Below are 20,511 nucleotides of genomic sequence, written 5' to 3' on the forward strand. Positions count from 1 at the left end.
AGCCTATGATTTCTATCACCACCCTCTCGAAATATGCCATCTTCTGTCTCTATTGCCACATCTTGTCAACAAAATTGTGTTTAGTTCAATGCCCTTTTGCCTTCGCACACTTTCCCAAACACCCTACTTTATCTCAAAACGCGTCATCTTCATAAAGCTTCCCTAGAAATACATAGGCAAGTTGCATATGCATACCTATAGCATTGCACAAGAGACTTGGGCTTTGATTCACCAACTACTCTACCCAACATTTTCTACCACCTCATTCTGTAAGAGCTAAGTTCAATGTTTCTCCTGGTCCAACATTATAATAAGCAAGTGATAAGTTATCCTTGAAGAAAAAAAACCCCTCTACTAGTAAGCTTCTATTTGTTTGCGGGAAGAGTGATTTCACAAAAAAATTACTCCTTCAATCTCAAGATTGTCTCCGAAAAGAAGTGAATTGTAACTTCTAACATCTAACCTTTCAAATTTCCTTCTCCTTCCACCAAAGGCATAGCAACCACAATTTGCACAACTCCTGAATGTTGTGCAAGAAATTGATCCTCTAGAATAAGCATCTCATCCATCGTTTGCCTTTTTGGTTCTAGTTCTTTGGGGGGTGGAGGAGGAGCTTCCTCTAGAGGAGCTAGGGGCGGCATAACTTGAGGGAGGGGAGGTGGCATCATTGGCATCAATGGAGGTGGCATACCCTGTGCAAATGCTGGATGAGGTGGTGGTGGCATGCTATATTCTGGGACTGATGTTGTACTTCCAATCATTCCTAGTTCTGTAGAGGGAAAAGAAGATGGAGGAGGTGAAGGCTTGTTCATCATAGTTGAAACAAAGGCAACTATGGAAGGTAAAGAAAATGGTTAGAGTGGTGGGGCTGGAATCATTGATGGCCTTGTAACTGGGGAGGCATGGTAGGAGAAGGCATCGAAATAGTTGATTGCCTAGAGTTGGGAGGTGGACATGGTATATTTAATGCAAGCCCTTGGTGGTGGCAACAGCCTTACTAGGGAAGGTGCAAGCCTAGGTGGAACCATTGGGCTTGGGCGAGGACACCCATCTAGGTTAGCAACATTTGTTTGATCATCAATGTTCATTGTATAGGCCATGGCTTGATTTGTAGTGTGACCAACGCTTCATGAATGACCATCCCAAATAACCTGTTTTGGCCCTTCTTTCTTCTTTTCACTCTCTACCTTGACTACATTGGACCCCTCTTCTTTAGTAGTGCCAAAAATATGTGGCTTGGTTCAGGCAAGGCCTAGTATGTTCCAAGATATCTCATCATCAGTTGCAACTTGCGAGAGTAGTCTCTCTCAACTTGGCTATCCGCTGCTCCTTCTACTCCTTATAATTTGGATCCATGAGTGAGATACGCAAATGTTCAGCCATCTCATTTATTGGAATTAAATCACAAGTGATAGGTGAGACCATAAACTTTGTAGGATCCCTCTGAGCTAGGAGTCTCTCCTCTAGCCATTTCCAATTCTTGACAATCCTCATTGGAGGCTTAATATCCTCGGTGGCTGGTAACTTTTCCCCTGTTGGCTCATCTGTCTTCCCAGATCTAAGTCTTCTAATGATACTACATTCATTCTTTCCTCCGCAAGCTGTACCTTGTCTTCTTTCAAGGCCTTGATAGCCACTTGACTCTCAGCCTTCAGCTCATTGCGAAAGATCAAGAAAGCTACAAACTGCAGGTTAGTCTACAATTCATCTCGAGGGGTCTTTAGAATATTCTGTAACCCTAGATTAGATCCAAAGCTCCTGTACCCTAATAAAGAACATAGTAGCCATCCTTTGGCAAGCCATCTTGAAGCCACGCTATTTTGGGTTTTGGGAGCCACAAAAATGACCCTTGGCTAAGGGGTCTTAGGGGGTCCAAAGATAACTTCACTGGCCTAACAATAAAGGGAATATTCATTGGCCGACTAGGTAAGATTCATAATATGGTCTGGAAACTTGCCGATCTTAGAAAACCTTCCTGGGATATAAAAGGAAGACCCCTCTAAAGCCATTGCCACTTCATCTTTTACCCAATCAAAGTTCTTCAAACTACCTTAAGTTATTTACCTATCATTGTTTGGATTGCCATCTAAGCTTCATAGTGAAAGCACACAGATGGACATAGCCATTTTTATATCAGTTCATTTGAAATTAAAGCAGTCTCTATTCTTCTGATATTTATTGTGTGTACTTTATTCCTTGCTTAGATTTTTTCCATTGTGTTGCGTAATTTCTATGTGCCTATTACTTAACGTGCTTTATTGAAGATGAAAGATTTTGTGTGTGATTCAAATGTAACTATTTTTTCATGATGATGGTAGTTCTCATGACTTATTTTTGGAAAAATTAATTGGGACATTGCACCTAAAAACTAATTTTACATTATATAAGGTTAGATCTTCATTTCAAGGTTTTAGGTGCAATGGTATATGAGAAAACAAGAGATTAGAAATTTCTATGAAAAAATACAAAGAAAAACTAGACTTCTTAGTTGTATCTCTTAAATCATCAAACATTATCCTTGGTATGTCTTTTAGATAGTAATTTAATCTTACTATTGATTATCAAACTCACACAATAAATTTTGAATTTCAAGGACAAACAATCTCTTTGACTAGTGACTTTCAAATTGAATTATCCCCATTGACTAATTATACATAGGCTAAGCGAGTACTTAGAAAGCAACATAAAGTATGCATTATTTTTGTGACAAAAGTTGAAAATTTTGACTTTTCTATATTGACATCCACATAGAAAAAGGTTTTATATTTATATAGATATTTCTTTACAAATGATTATCTCAAATCCCCATATAGACGCAATCCTTTGTATCAAAGAAAATTCAAAGATAAGTGATTGAATTGCTAGATAAAGATTTAATTCATCCTACTTCTTCTCATTTTGGTGTACTTGTTTTATTGATTGTTGAAGAGAAATAATGTATATAACACTATATTAGGGAATTCGAGAATTCTCATATAGTTTGAAAATTCCCAATATAGTTAATATTTGACCGCATGATCAAATCTTGTTCACTTACTTGAAATTGGAGTCTACCCTATTTACTAAATAGGTTGTCTTTCCAAGTCAAACTTTGAAGCATGGGTTAAGATTTAGCCCCATGGCCAAATCTTTAACCCTTCTTTGAAACTGAGACTTGGGAGATTTCCAAATTCTCTAATATAGTGTTATATAAGATATTACTTGATTAAAAAGCTTTAAATAAAGTCATTGTTAAAAATGAATATCCAATTTCTTGAGCTGATTATCTGCTTGATAAACTCAAAGGAGGTAAAAATTTTAACAAGATAGATCTTAAGTTGAAATATCATCAAATTTATTGTTATGCCTATTGGTCTTAGTAATGCAGCAACCACATTTTTTTGAATTATAAATAGATTTTTTTGGATTCTCAAAGACTTTGTAATCATTTTCTTTAATGATACACTTGTTTCAATAAATCAAGAGGAATATAAGAAACATATTCACATTGTGTTTGATTTTCTACACAAAAATCATTTGTGTACTAATCCTGATAAAAGAAACTCCTCGTGCAAGGATGCTACTATGTAGTCCTTGCTCCCCTCCAGTATGTTCTTCCAATGATCCAGGACGTTGTGCCAAAAAACTTGTTGGCACAACTCTCTCATGCGAGCCATCACCCTCCTCCCCTCATCATTCATGATGATGGCTCCTGACCTACTATCAACCAGATATCCATAACCCCTAGGAGTCTGGCTAAGATGGGTCCTCTCCCATCTCCATCCACGCTCCTGTACCAATGGGGGTAACCTCTCTCGGAGTGGCACCCAAAGGGGTGCCACCAAAAGGGGTGCCACCTACTGAAGGCTATGCAAAAGCCGGAGTAACTGGAGTAGACATCCTCACAGGTGTGACAAATCCTGGAGGTGACACAGCTCCAGCTGAACGATGAGACGGAGACACCACATCCATGTCTCCACAGTAGCATCCCCCTGATCCCGATGCAGTCCCTCCCTCTGGCCCAAGTCGTGCGTGTTGAGATCGTCTACTCGAAGCTGAAGCATCTGATCACACTGAAGCAGATCTAGCAGAGGGCCTTGAAGAAGAACGAGACAGCTCCTGGTCTACCATCTCTCTAAATCTCGCGAGCTGGTCTAGAGACATGCGTGCGAAGATGTCCTGAAACTCCTCATCGCTCATCCCTTGACTCATCCTGAAAATGTCACCTGCACAGATAAAAAATGGTGTTAGAATAATCAATTTAAATTATACAAAGCACAGTAATATAAATCATTTTTTAAAAATCCCTCTTAAAATGCATATCTTATGTACCTTTATAAGAGATCTAAACAACGAATTGAGTAGGTGGATGCTCCAAGAATGAAGTATCCTATGGTCCCATGTTAATCTCCTGACACAACTCCGCATACACTGGAAGGTCGATAGACATGTCACCACAAAAGAATGAGTCTTTCTCGTTCTCAAAAAATTCTTGGACTCCTGTATTTCCATCATTGTTAGCCGATGCAGGCACCAAGCTTGCGGCGGCCTCCACCCCTTGTAATATCGACCCCTCTATTTGCATATTATCTTCATTTATGCCCGGAACATCACTTTGATCATATACTCTCGCACTTCGGAAAGTTGAAGGTATAACATACTACCATTGAGGTTGTCCGGGGTTTGGATAGAAGATTATATATTCACAAACACGTACAAAGCGAGTTCAAACCATTATGACATAAACCATGTTGTTTTACAATTAGCAAGCAAATGACTCTATGCACCTGTTCACAATGGGCCGGCAACACAAAGGTGTCGCGCAAATCCGTCCATTTTTTTTCAGAATCTATTTTGAGAAATCCAGATGGACCTTGTCGAACTGTTGCTCCAGCTCCTCCAAGTACCACTTTGAACCACTGCACATCGAATAGTATTATGGAGAAGCTACGGTAATCCATCGTAATAATACTTTGCAAGTTTCCAAAATACTCCATCTCATCCACAACCGTATTCAGATCCATTGCTCGTAGCCGACTCTCTTGCTCAAACCTTTCCATGACACCACAGTCCATTGTGGAGCGCATTTTGTCAATACGCTCCACGTGAAAATGCCGTCCGCGCGACCACGCTGCACTATATATTTTGTAATGTACATTGAAACACTCAAATTTGAATACGACATATTCTAAACCCCTCATCACCTTTGGACTACATCCCCTCGAGAATTCCCACTCCTCCATTGAGACCTCTGTCCCTTCGTTGGATGCTGCGGTCAAGGCTCCATGCAACCATCGTGTTGACATAAACCGCGGCATCTCCTCCATGCCTTCGGGATATCGAATCAGTCGATGACGCGTACTACGTCAGAATTCAACTCGCGCTTCCTCTCGATCTTGCCTTGCAATCTGGTACTTGGCAAGCCACGTCTCTATGGAGGCATGGTGCAACATATAAAAGCGATTCACCTTCTCTTCATTGAGGCATCCATTCTTTTTTCTACCCCATTTCCAACCACCACATCTCTAGTCAGTCTATCATCGTCCTTTAGCGTCCATAGCATTTCATTGTCTGGTTCCACCGTTGGTAGCCATTGTGAGATATGCACTAACGCCTCTGACACCAACTAGCCTTCGGCCATGCTACCTTCTGGCTGAGCTCATTGTCACACAAAGCCTTTCAGGGTTTTCATGAAGCGCTCCAGGAAGAACATCCATCGCATATGGATAGGTCCAACAATCTCCACTTCATTCACAAGATGCACAAGAAGGTGGACTTGTATCGTGAGCATGCTAGTGGGAAGGTATTTCTCAAAGAGACAGACCGTCTCCACTGCTCCCCGCCTCGCGGATTCAATAGAGGATGTCTTAATCTCTTTCTGTGAGATCCATTGCACAAAATTCGACAACTTGTAAATGGCTCTGCAAATTTTTAGAGTAAGGCATCCTGCGATCGCGATCGGTAGGACAAACTGCCACAAATGAGAAAGCATTATGAATAATGGCCACTTTTCAAATTGCAAAATGCCCACGCTAATTACAATCCATTCTGTTCACAAACCTGGCATATCTTATGCCAATCATGGGATTTTAGCCTCGACGATTGGTCATCTTTAGAAAATGCGGACCTGAGAGAACGCATCATACCCATCGGATAGACTTGTTTACTTGCTTCACAATGCGCTCTTCTTTAGTTGACAAAACCCAAGGAGCGCGAGGAAGTTGCACTCCACCATCAAGACTCGACTGCGGCCAAAGCGCCTCCATCTTACCTACCTCCTTCAAATCCATTCGTGCCCCTATAGTGTCTCTCTTTCATGTGATGTGGTCCCATAGCAAGCTGCCCACATTCTTGAAAATATGCATGGGATCCAACAAGTGGTTGACCTGTAAGTGGGTCCAATATGGCAACTTGTAGAAAACTGAGAACCGTCGCATTCCATTTGGATGTGATTCTGGGTTTACCATTTTCAGCTCGTACCAGCTTGCGGCGTTCATACGTGTTGGAGGTCGTCCAAGGAAACCTTCCCTGAGTTCATGATCCTCCAGCAAGAAAGCGGCGTGTCCTTGATATACCATCTTCTTCATGGTTCGTGACCTTCGGGAGTCTAACTGTGGCCCACACAATGGACATGCATGATAACCTGAGGTAATCAGACCTCTAAGGCGAGCCACAACCTAGTGAATACTTGATTGAATGAGATAAAATATAGATATTACCAGTGAGAACGGAGGTCTGCTCACCTGAGCACTCTCCCAATCCCGAAAAGTCATGCATCGTCCACATGAGAATGGCTTGAATGTTGGCTAACCACCGACCATCGTGCATGCTTATATCTTGCACAGTGACCCCCTCCTCCCACAAAATCTTAAGCTCATCGACTAATGGACGAAGATACACGTCCATATTTTTTACTTTGTAGCGGCCTGGGACGAGCAAGCTAAGGATGAGATGTCCTTTCTTCATAGAAAGCCATGGAGGGATGTTGTAATTGACAAGCGCTATAGGCCACACACTGTAAGAAGTTGAGCACAGACCGAATGGGTTCACACCATCCATTGCAAGACCGAGCCGAAGATTCCTTGGCTCTCGCGCAAAGCCTGGAAGGTAGAGTCAATGTGGCTCCATGCGCACGAATCCGCTGATATTCATTGAACTCCATCCGTGGACCTATTCTGCACATGCCACATTGTCAAGCTTGCCATGCCGGATGTGCGAAACATGTGGTTTATGCGGGGGATGAGCGGAAAGTGTCTGAGAACTTTTTGAGGGATGGTTTGCCCTTGCAAGTCCTATTGATACCTGTGAGCACCACACTTTGGGCATGTCTCCATAGTCTCGTATTCATCTCGAAACAGTATGCAGTCGTTGATACATACATGGATGTTATTGTAGTCCATGCCAAGCTTCCGTAAAACATGTCGTGCATCATCACAAGACTCAGGCATGGTATTTTTGTTGAGATATCGAGCTCCACTCGTGATATGCCAGGGTGACCATTGTGCATTTATGTCACCGACGTGTCAGTTTGCAGATGCGGTTGGTACACCACCCATGAATAATAGCTAGATGATAGCTATCCTTATCTACTCTAGTTCGTGGCTCAATTAGTATACCACCTTAGTTAGTTGAGTTTGGTTTGAGACCCATATATAGGGTTCTTCTATTTCTTTGTATAAGAGTTCTTTTGGCTTACACAACTAAAAAGAGGAAAACTGTTTTCAGTCTCCACCCTTGTGTGTATTCCCCCATTGTGCAAGCAAGAAAGCTACAAGTGAGACTCCTTCCTTGTCTCCCACAATCTTGACATGGTATCAGAGCCTTGTTCGTGGTAAGGAGCTCAAGAAAGAAAGCCAAGCTCGTGGTGTTCTGGTAAGAGGAGCAATGTTGCTTTCATTTTCTGTTTTGGGAGCAGATCTCTACAGGTAGCACAGCCGGAAATTGCAAGAGTACATTGTCTCAGGTTGAGACGCCCTTTGCGGTGAAGCAAGAGACCCTGTTTTTTTTATTTGAGGCCATTTCGGGGCCTGTTTTGGAGGTGGAAGTTTTCTGCACGCACTCAGGAAAAGACCCTATTTTATGCAGTGCGACCACTGTTCTACAGGTCGGTGAAAAGTTACTGTAGAAATTGCATCGTATGCTTGTGCGCAGAGACATTGGGAGTTACAGAATCATCCTTGGTTCCTGTATATGCAAAATCGTCACTAGGAAGTGACTGTGTGGTCAAATACCACTTTCGCTAGTTTTGCAGATTTGCCCTTGTGAGGGTGAAGCTGTGTTTTTTGCAGTGACAGAATTTTTTGCAGTGTTCTGTAATGGCGTCTGATTCTCTCTCACAGATTATAACTGAAAAGCTTGACAAGAACAACTTCCAAGCATGGAAGTTTAGAATGACGAATTTCCTTATGGGAAAAGGATATTGGGAATTTGTTGCAGGAAATGAAGAAGAACCAGTTCTTCCTGATGTTCCCAATCAACAGCAAATGTAGGCATTCAAATCATGGCATGAGAGAGCCAGGAAAGTTATGTACTGGCTGTCTATCAGTATTTTCGACTCTATGATTGTGCATATTCAGGATGCAAGTACGCCAAAGGAGGCATGGGATACTTTGTCAAAAATGTATAGCACAAATACGCAAGCCAAGAAAATGCAGCTCAAGCAAGAGTTGCATAATGTGCAAAGAGAAAGTATGAGCATCAATGACTACCACATGAAGGTGAAGAAGATTGCAGATGCACTTGCTTCCATTGGGTCGCCAGTGGAAGATGATGATTTAGTTTTTGTGACCTTGAATAGTCTAGGAAAGGATTATGCACAGTTTCGGACATCCATTTTAGTTCGCGAAAGATTTCCTGATTTTGAGGAGTTGATTGCTCTTCTAATTTCTGAGGAGCAGAGAAATGGTGGTGCATCTTCTTCAGGAGGAACTTCAAAAGAAGCTGTCGTCTACTCAAATGCTGGAAGAGGTAGACGCAGAGGTAGAGGAGGCCGATTTGAAGGTCGTGGTAGAAATCAGAATATGCAGCAAACTCAAGAAAACCAGTCCTATGGAGGAGGACGTGGTAACTCTAGAGGCAGGGGGAGCCAAAGAGGTCGTGGTGGATGGCAAAGAGGCCAAAATGCAAATAGTAATGTTGAATGCTACTACTGTGGTAAAATGGGTCATATGGCTGAAGACTGCTATAAAAAGCAGAATGACATCATGAATGGAAAACTGCAACAAGGGAATTATGCATCTTCTAGTAGACAGGGTGATGACAGAAATGAGCATTTGTTTATGGTGCAGCACATGAACAATTCTGTGACAAGTGCAGAAGAAAGCAATGATGTATGGTATGTTGACTCATGTGCATCAAACCACATGACAAGTCATGCAGAATGGATGGAGGATGCAAGGAAAATGGAAAAACCAGGATTTGTGGAGACTGGTGATGATACTGCACATCCTATTGTGCAGATTGGAAAAATTCATTTGTCTATGCAGGATGGGAAAAAGAAATACATGTCCGATGTATTTCATGTCCCGAATATCACCAAGAATCTGGTTTCTGTTGGTCAAATGGTTGAGCAGGGCTTGCAGGTCAGATTTAATCCTCATGGATGCTTTGTTGAGGATATAAAAAATAAAGGCCGCTTGATAGCAAAAGGAAAGAAGAAGGGCAGAATGTCTACGTTGGATGCAGACATGTCTGAATTGAGTGCAGCAATGTTTGCACATGGAACCGGTGTAGTTGCAGATATTGATATCTGGCATAAACGCATTGGTCATGTTAATGTACAACGACTTAAATCGATGCAGGCCCAAAATATTGTTGCAGGATTGCCTAAATTCAAGGTTGCAGAAATGCATAAGGTATGTGAAGCCTGTTAGTTTGGAAAACAGGCAAGGAAACCATTTCCTAGACATGTTCAAGAGAGTAAGAAGCCATTGGAAATAATCCACTCTGATGTGTGGACTACTAAAGCTACATCTCTTGGAGGCTATCATTATTTTGTCACTTTTATTGATGACTATAGCAGAAAAGTTTGGGTGTATTTTATGAAAAAGAAAAGTGAAGTTTTTGGGCATTTCAAAACTCTTAAAGCTATGGTTGAAAAAGAAACAGGCCTACAAATAAAATGCCTAAGGTCAGATGGAGGGGGAGAGTACCTCTCAAATGAGTTTGCAAGGTTCTTACAGGAGCATGGCATAAAGCAGCAATATTCATGCAGTCATACCCCACAGCAAAATGGAATTGCAGAAAGAAAAAACAGGCATATTGGAGAGGTATCTCGTGCCATGCTCAATGAGAAAGACTTGCCAGATTTTTACTGGGCTGAAGCAGTTGCTACAGCAGTCTATATAATGAACAGGACGCCCACTGCAGCAATACATGGGATGACTCCAGAGGCGAGGTATACTGGTAGGAAACCAGATATTTCTCATTTGAAAATTTTTTGTTGCATTGCCTATGTACATGTGCCAGATGAGTTGAGATCCAAGTTGGATCCAAAAGCTAAGAAATGCATCTTTATTGGTCACTCTCTGCAGCAGAGCAGAAAGGGTATAGATGCTATAACCCTTCTACTCGTAAGTTTACAGTGAGCAGAGATGTTGTTTTTGATGAGATGAGTAGCTGGTATAAACCAGTAAATGTGATTGATGATGTAGATGCACAAAATGGTAATGCTGCACAGAATTCACAGCAGCAGCAGTCACAAAATATTAGTGGACCTGGAGTGTCCTCTAGCAGTGGTTCACATTCTTCGCCATGGACAGGCAAATTGAGATCAGGAGAATCTTCTCAAAGCAATGCAGATAGTGGTATGAAGGTTTCAGGAAAAGGAAAAGAGAAGGTAGATCAGCTCATGTTTGATGTGAATGCAGGTCACTCTTATGTGGATGGTGAATCCAGTGGCTTAGAACAGAGCATTGATAATGAGTTGGGTATTCCTTCTATTGTTACACCTAGAGTAAGGAAGACCAGGGATGTTTTGAGAGCACCTAGGAGTGAACCTATTTTGCGCAGGTCTACGAGAGGTAGGTATCCTGTGGATAGGCTGAAATATGATGGATTTACAGCCATTCACTATGCATATATGGTCAAAGTGATACAGGAACCAAAACCCACTTCTTTTGAGCAAGCCATGGGAAAAGAAAAATGGGAGAAAGCCATGGATGAAGAAATGGATGCCTTGGAAGCAAATGCTACATGGGAATTGGTACCTTTGCCTAAAGGTAAGAATGCAATTGGCTATAAGTGGGTTTATAAGGTGAAGCACAATGCAGATGGTTCTGTGAACAGATACAAGGCAAGATTAGTAGTCAAGGGGTATGCACAAGCATATGGCATTGACTATGAAGAAACATTCAGTCCGGTTGCAAGGATGGCAACCGTAAGAGCAGTCATTGCTATGGCTGCATCAAAGGAATGGTCTTTACATCAGATGGATGTAAAGAATGCCTTCTTGCATGGTGATTTGCAAGAAGAGGTCTATATGGAGCAGCCACCAGGTTATGTGCATGCTGTTCATCCTGAGTTTGTTTGCAGGTTGAAGAAAGCCTTGTATGGCTTGAAGCAAGCACCTACAGCATGGTCTGACAAGATAGGACAGTATCTTGTCACTATTGGATTTCAGATTTCCAAGGCAGATTTCTCACTTTATCTGAGAAAAACAGAGAAAGGTATTATGCTACTTGCCATTTATGTTGATGATTTGATTATGACAGGTGACAGTGATGAAGATATCCTTCATGTGAAAATGCTATTGAAGCAGAAGTTTGAGATGAAGGATTTGGGAGAGCTCCGGTATTTCTTGGGCATTGAGGTGATTAGATCACCAAGTGGGATACAGTTCTTGCAAAGGCAGTATGGATTGGACATGCTGTCCAAATATGGGATGACAGACTGTAAGCCTATTTCAGTTCCTTTGGAGTAGAATGTGAAGCTGAGCGCAGATGCAGGTGAGCTTCTGGAAGACCCTACTATGTACAGGCGCATAGTAGGAAGCTTGATTTATATGACTATTACCAGGCCAGATTTGAGCTATGCTATTGGATTGGTAAGTCAGTTTATGCAGGCTCCAAGGAAATCGCATTTGGATGCGGCTAGATGCATACTCAGGTATGTGAAGTCCACATTACAGTATGAACTATTTTATGAGACTGGGATTCAAATACAAATGCATGGATACACTGATGCTGATTGGGCTGGTAGCATTTCTGATAGACGATCTACCAGTGGATATGTGTTCTCTTTTGGGAGTGCTGCAGTCACTTAGAGCAGCAAGAAACAATCTATAGTTGCCTTATCCAGCACAGAGGCTGAGTATAGGGACGCAGCAATGGCTGCATGTGAGGTAGCTTGGTTGCATAAGCTACCTTATGATATGCATCAGTCTACAGATGGGCCAGTTGTCATTTATTGTGACAACATGAGTAGTATACACTTGACAAATAACCCAGTCTATCATGCTAGAACAAAGCACATTGAGGTGCATTATCACTATGTGCGGGAGAGGGTTTTACTAGGTCTTATTGATCTAGTTTATGTCAGCACAGAGGATCATATAGCTGACATATTCACGAAGGCATTGGGCGCAGAGAAGCTGCGCAAGTTCAGAGACCTGCTTGGTGTGCAAGAATTGGGATTGAGCTCGAGGGGGAGTGTTGAGATATCGAGCTCCACTCGTGATATGCCAGGGTGACCATTGTGCATTTATGTCACCGATGTGTCAGTTGCAGATGCGGTTGGTACACCGCCCATGAATAATAGCTACATGACAGCTATCCTTATCTACTCTAGTTCGTGGCTCAGTTAGTATGCCACCTTAGTTAGTTGAGTTTGGTTTGAGACCCATATATAGGGTTCTTCTATTTCTTTGTATAAGAGTTCTTTTGGCTTACACAACTAAGAAGAGGAAAACTGTTTTCAGCCTCCACCCTTGTGTGTATTCCCCCCATTGTGCAAGCAAGAAAGCTACAAGTGAGACTCATTCCTTCTCTCCCACAATCTTGACAATTTGCAGGTGGTAATATATGATATTTCAATAACCTGAAAAAAATCATAAAACACCTTGAAAAAGCAAAAATGGTTGTAATAATAGTGTCAAAAAAAAATCAATGAAGCTTATGTGCAAGGTATCTGAATAACTCGATCACACTCGTATCGCTCCACCCGTATTTTGCTTGCACACTTAAGATTGCAAGCAATGTCTTCAACCGAGATACTCAGCACCCATCATATAATGGTATGGATGCTTCCTCTCTAAGCAGATCAGATGTCTCGACATCCATGGGAATCAATGCATTGATCATTGCCTCCATCTCAGGCTCCAAGATTGTAGGTAGGTCGGGAAGGTTGTCTGTCTCCTCTGGCATTGACGGTATAGATGGGCCTTGCGAGTGGTGGATTGGCTCCTGCAATCCATCCATCGCACGTCCACGAACTCTTCTAATTGGCCACAAAGGGTGCACTCCCCCTTGGGACGAGACATCACCCCCCTGGATAGAAAATTGTCCAACAAGACCCAATCTTGTTGTGTATGGTTTTCAATTAGCTTGCGATTACAATGCATGATTAATATTAACTTCAAATTACCGTTTTGCTGAAAATCCGCAATCGCCTGATCAATGATCTCAGATTGAAACTCACCAAATCGTCGTACGTGTTCTATAGACAATCGGCGTTTTCGTCTAATTGCCAACTTGCATTGAAAGCAAGGACATGGGACACGCTGATTAAGATACGCCTCGCGATCTTGAACAATAAGACCTTCTTCGTTTTCCATCTTATCTACATTACAGCAAACGAGGCTCAAATGGATAGCTTTATGGAGATGTATGTCAAGTTGCAAGTTGACCATAAGCACTTGCATTGTACATAGTAGTTGAGAGATTTATTGATGTTATATCTCGGCCCTATATCATGCTCAAGGATTTGTTTGTCTCGGTAGATATTTATTCGTTATTGTAAAAAAAAAGAACATTGGTTCATAAGGTTCATGAGTCGAAGACTAAATGTTTGGACTTGACTAAAAGATTGGATAATGGTTTAGATGCTAAAAGGAAAAGTGATGAATATGTTACTTCATCATTGCAACAAAAAGATTGGTGACAAGGATGCTATGATTAATGAAGTTCTTCACGAGGTGAATATAGAGTTGAAGGGGATGCAACACGATTCTTCTTTGGGATTTAATGGTGATAAGTCACTTATTGAGGTGTCTTCTTGTACAACCATTATACCTTATATACCTAGCTACAGTCTCTAGGTTATGTACTTTGAGTATCTTAAAGGGGCTCTACTAGGATTACTTATACAATTGCACTAGAGGGCTTTGAGTATAAGTAATCCATTTATGAGCATCACTGAGGATCTCTTAGTCTAATAATAAATCAATCTCAACAAAAAGCATCTTAGAAATGTGGTTTTTTGTCCTAGGATCGCGTATTAAAATTAATGCCATCTATGAAATTTATCAACTATAGTAATAAACTTTGTTTCAATCAATTCTACTCATAATCATAAGACCTGAGAGAAAATATCCTATGCTCAATTTAAGGGATTCTTCTTCTATAACAATACTTTTGGGCTCATTTTGATGAAGTACCATAACGACCATTAGCTAGGGTATCATTTTCTTTTAGTCCTTCCGTTGACTAGTTGGCATGATTTCTAATTTGTTATGTCTATAAAGTTAATAAAAAAACAATGAATTATGCATATCACAATTAGATCCCCTACTTGGAAATTATGAAGGACATGACCAATTTTAAGCCATCTTAAAGAGTCACCAATGTACGTGTCCCATGGCAAAGCACATTGCATACCATTATCGATAAGTCTATTATCGTGCATCTTAAATCTCATAATTAGACTTTATAAAGTGTATGACTAATTTTTAGCCCTCTTAAGGAGTCGATGTAATGGTACCCATAAAAAAAGCAAACTGGATACCATTACCATAATCATGGATATGCTATCATTCCAATATATGTTATCTTTCTCTTTCTCTCTCTCTCCCTCCCTCTCTTTCTCTTTCTCTCGCATTTCCTCTCTCTCTCACAATATATCTTAACACTCTCCAAAAGAAAAAGGGAGAGGGAGAGAGAGAATGCACTCTCCCTCCCTCTCCCTCTCCCTCTCCCTCTCTTTCTCTTTCTCTCCCTCTCTCATTTCCTCCCCCTCCCTCTCCCTCTCCCTCTCTTTCTCTCTTTCTCTCTCATTTCCTCTCCTAAACAAGCAAAAAAGAAAGTGATTTAAACATTAAACAAGCAAAAGGGAGAGGGAGAGAGAGAATGCACTCTCCCTCCCTCTCCCTCTCCCTCTCTTTCTCTTTCTCTCCCTCTCTCATTTCCTCCCCCTCCCTCTCTTTATCTCCCTCTCCCTTTATTTCTCTCTTTCTCTCACATTTCCTCTTCTAAAAAAGCAAAAAAGAAAGTGATTTAAACCTTAAACAAGCAAAAGGGAGAGGGAGAGAGAGAATGCACTCTCCCTCCCTCTCCCTCTCCCTCTCTTTCTCTTTCTCTTTCTCTCCCTCTCTCTCCCTCTCCCTCTCTTTCTGTCTCATTTCCTCTCCTAAACAAGCAAAAGAGAAAGTGATTTAAACCTTAAACAAGCAAAAGAAAGAGAGAGGGAGACTCACCGATGAGATATGGCGAGTGTGGGGCGGCTCCTCTTTGCGATGAAGGCTCCTCCTCTCCTTCGCGAACAACGGCGGCGGCGGCAAGTCTTCTTCCTCTCCTTCTCTCAAAACAGTCGCTCTCTCCCTCGCTCTCGCTCTCAAAACACAAAATGTGTAAACACGAAATGAAACCGCGCTCGATTTTGGCCTGCTTTTTTTCCCTTTATAGCGACGCAAATAGCGACACCAATAGCAACGCCGCTACCCGCGGTCGCTAATCGGCGTCGCTACTAGCTCAAATCCTTGTAGTGTCTTTTAGTTTCTAATGGCCCATGTGAGGAGATTTCTATGGACTTCATATCACTGGTCTTCCTACTGCATCCTCTCATCATGATATAATTTGGGTCATTGTTGATAGATTTAGTAAATACACCTATTTGATTCCTTGTAAAAATACTTTGTCCACTCCATAAGTTATGCATTAATACTATATTTCCTCATCCAAGATGGATTTTACTTCAAATTTTCACTTTGAGAGTAACAACAAGATTGAAGTAACAAATAGTACCATTCTTGATCTTTTAGGTTCTATACAATTGATAGACCTAGTAATTGGGACCAACATATGCCTATTCTTCAATTTTCATATAATAATACCCCATATACTACACCTAGTAAAACTCCTTTTGAAGTAGTTTATAGGAAGAAATTACCTATCTTTATGATCACCATTGCTATAGTGATGTTCAAGGTGTTGACTCTTTGGCTATTGACCATAGAATTTTTTTTAGGAAGTTATAGAAAAGATTAAACAATCCCAATTGAGGGACACAACTCAAGATAATAAAAGAGGCAAGGCTATTCAATTTCAAGAAAATGATTTAGTTTAGTTAAGATTTTATCAGAGGATGCTTCAATCCATTGAAAAGCATGCAAAATTTAAATTGGAACCCATACATTATGTCCCATTCAAAACTAGTCACAAGATTAATGAGAATGCATTTAGATTGGATATTCCTCCTTAGTGGCAAATACATAATTCTTATCATATCAAGTTTTTGAATCCATTCAAGGGAACACCTTTAATTACTCCTGTACTTGATGACCATCTTTGTTAGAGCCCAATACTAATATTTTAGTTCTTGAAATAATCCTTACCTATGACATATAGCTACAAGAATAGGAAAGCAATAGCATAGCTATTTAGTCAAGTGCAGAAATCTTTTTGTGAAAAAATCATAAGGGATTCAGGTATCAATGGTAAATCTACAATATGACAATCTAATGGATGCCTACCACTCACAATCACGTTAGATATCCCACTAGCACATATTTGCCATAATAGTTAATGTTTCACATAAAATCTGTGGAACTTTATAGTGCATATTTATTGCCATAGGCAATACTAATATACAATGTAGATTTATCTTACCAAAGGCAACATTGATTTATGGTTGGCCACCCTTGCATATTTTTCTGAGTTATCAATTGGGACAATTTATTCTTAAAATCCCCAATAAATGTTATTAAATTATATTTATTGTGTGTGTTTTTATCTATTTATTGCAGGATTCGTGACTTATTGTGTGAATGCATGCATATGGTACTGGTCACATTATGCCTAGTAGATAGGTGGAACACTAATGTGTTTTGTATTGTGATGAGCACATAATTTGACAGAGTTAAGTGACATTATTATTTTGGAGTGCACATTTTAGTGCATGAAAAGTGTTCTACAATATGAAAATTTTTATTGAAAGTATTATATTTTGTGTATGCATATTAGTGCAAGGACTTTACCTCGAAAGGTGTGTCTATAAGAAATCGTCTATATAACATGCATTCAGAGGGTAAGAAATACTCTCTCTTTACGTGTTACAAAGCCACTTAACTTATGATTTTTTTAAATATGTAATTAAAAAATTTATTTTGTAAATACAATCCTATAAAATTTTCTAAATAAAATACCCTTTCTTTTGAACTCACATAGCATCTCACATGTTCTATAAGGTGCACCCCCTGGGGCCTTTGTATATGCACATGCGCAATAGATTTATACATATATATTAGAGAATACAAAATATTATTTTTGTAAATCTATTAGAATAGAGTGTGCATAAAATCAAGTCTTGCAAGGTGAGAAAAAGGCACAAACACAAAAAGAATGCATTCAATGTAATTTAAAAATAAAAGCTTATTCTAACATTATAAGTATATGCATGGGGGAAGATTGTACCCATTCTAGTGTCATGCAAGAATCTCTCTTATGCTATTTATTCTCTTCTTATTTGTTCTCAAATCTTAGCTATTATATGGTGAAGGAAAGCAACATAAACTGTGAGTGCCTTGAAGGCATCTAAAGTCTTCTCAAGCTAATTTTCTGTCTTTAGATATCTCAACCAGATAGGAGCAGATACTATGGATCATGCTTCTAACTACAGCTATGAGAGAATAAGAGTTAAAACCCTATTTATCATTGTCCATGTTTCCACCGCAATTAGCATTTCTAGAAGAAAAATGTCTCAATGAAGAGTGAGGTGGTTTGTAAACCAGTTAGAATTAGTAGTAACTTGGATAAACATGAGGATTCTCTTGGGTATCAACCAATAAGAATACCTTGGTTCTTGAATGAATTGACTTATAAAAATTATTGAAAATGAGAGATCTATCTTATGATTGTAAGGGGTATTAGGAAACCAACCAATTGCCTGTATATGTCGACATCAAAGAGATTTGTACCATCCTCTCTAACAAGCTTTAAATTGGATTCCATGCTCACGTAAGTTACTGATCATGAATATATGTTTGCATCATGTGGGTTCCAAATAAGGTATTTTTAAAATAATATTTTAATACATTTTTTACATACATAAGGATGTAAGATAAAGGGATTATTTTTAGATTGAATAGAAAAGGGTTATGTTTTATTCACGAAAATTTCATAGATAAGGATATTTATAAATAGGCCTTGAATGCACATGATGTAGAGGATATACATATAGTAACTTCCCCGAGATTCCGTGGGCCTATGAGCTACTTTGTAAGTTTCCATATTCAATCTCTTTCATAAGATCCTAAAAAGTAATGAAGCTCTCCAAGTTCTTTCATATCATACTCAACGTTCACGAGACATTTCCTTTTTTTGAATAGGTACATATTACTCTCTATGAGAACTAGATGACTTACGTAAAGAATGTTTCCTTCATGCTTAATATCTACATAGGGATTGACCAATATAATATCATTACTTTCATGCTTGAAATAGAGATATGGATATGAAAATTTATTTTGAAATTCTTGGGAAGTGAGAAACATGTTTATTTTGTGATACCCAAATTAAAGAAGAACTATGTACATCATAGTTAGGGTTAGTGAGTAAGATGGCCAGACACATTTGGATTTTTATCCCAATAGTTCCTATTGAATGGTAATAGATAGCTTTCTAGTAGTAATATTATGTTGGGTTCTAACTGTGTGTCAATTTTGTTTTAATGAAAAGTTCTATTATATATGTACAACAGGTGTGTGTTATTTAGAAGTGAGTTTTAGTGTGCTACCTTGAGAACATCATTAATTAAAGAAGTTTGGTTTATTTTACAGCTTGAAAAGTATGTCCAAGTTCAATAGTTGGCATAAGAGTTTCCAAAGATAAGTCACAATATGCATTAGCAAGAATGGGCCTTCAAGTTGGCTTCCTATTTGAAGTTCTTCTTACAAAAGTATTTTATCCAACATTTTGAAGCACAATGATATTTTTTATTGGTCATTATTCAAGTGTCATTACAAGAAATATCAAGATGATGATCATACCACACTTTGAGGAGTGGATACCTAAAATCACACTTTTGCTAGATCTCCACTACTTTAGCAAGGCAATTTACTTCTGTTAAGAGGAGCCCACTTTGTGATGAGGAACATTGCTTTAGTACTCTTCTCTAGAAACATTATTTTCATACCTCTTTGAAGGGCCATTTGGTTTCATAACTAGATTCCAGTTTGTGACAAGGAACATTGCTTTAGCACTCTTCTCTCAAAGCATTGTTATAGTATCTCTTTGAAGGGCTTCATTTTTACAAAAGATGTATTCAATATCCTCCTACGTCTATCATTTCATATGGTCAAGCCTATGGATCTCAAATGTAGTGTCTATTTTGTCAAAACAATCAATAGTTAGACTATTAATTTTGTTGGCCAACGTCATAGCCAATTGATTAATTGATTAGGTGATGTTATTGGACCTCATTTCAACTAGCGATTGTGGTTTTGTGACACTTGTTAGGGGTATTGTGGTAGTGTATTGCTTGCTAATTTTATTTTTGGTATTTTTTTTGCAATTGTCAAGTTGTGTATTACTAGCTATAGGCGTGTCTTGTACTCTCTTATGTATAGGATTTCAAATTGGTGTTTCTTTTGATGTGTTGGCACACCCTTCTTGGGTTAGACCAATGAGGGACTCACTTTTTCATGGTCAGAAGTTGAGTAATTTTGTGCATGTATACTTGGATGGCTTGCTAAGGTATGGTCTTAGTGAGTGATAAGAGACATGGGTTGTTGAGCAAGTCTACATTACAATCTACAAGCATTTGTTAATTGTTATAGCAAGTGCAAGAGGCACATTTTGGGATCAACATATAGCCATTAACTTCATAGTAGCCTTGAGTTATTAGTAGGCTCTTGGGCAGCCATGTGGTATTAATATGAGTTTTTAGATTAGTGTATCTGCTACTTTTCTACACCTAGGGAGAGCTCTTGTTATTTATTTTCGTTGTTTGGCATACCTTTGCATGCTTATTGAACAACTGACCCATAAGGGCTTCTTGTCCTAAGTTAGTGCAAGTTGTTGCAACTGACTTTCTTTTAGCTCTATAGATATGGGTGGTTGAATGGGTTTAGTTAGAATATTGTTTCTTAGCTAACTTTCCCTT

The 20,511-nt window shown here is 39.6% G+C and overlaps 1 pseudogene; it reads right to left on the reverse strand.

The window, feature by feature from the left end:
* Window positions 1-235: 235 nt before the first annotated feature.
* On the reverse strand, window positions 236-18,359 carry LOC148022634 (putative splicing factor 3A subunit 1 pseudogene; annotated as a pseudogene).
* Between the last annotated feature and the right edge of the window lie 2,152 nt (window positions 18,360-20,511).

The sequence above is a fragment of the Lygodium microphyllum genome, chromosome 16, assembly GCF_053477565.2.
Source record: "Lygodium microphyllum isolate KBCC chromosome 16, Lygodium_microphyllum_v1.1.10, whole genome shotgun sequence".
NCBI classification, from domain to species: domain Eukaryota; kingdom Viridiplantae; phylum Streptophyta; class Polypodiopsida; order Schizaeales; family Lygodiaceae; genus Lygodium; species Lygodium microphyllum.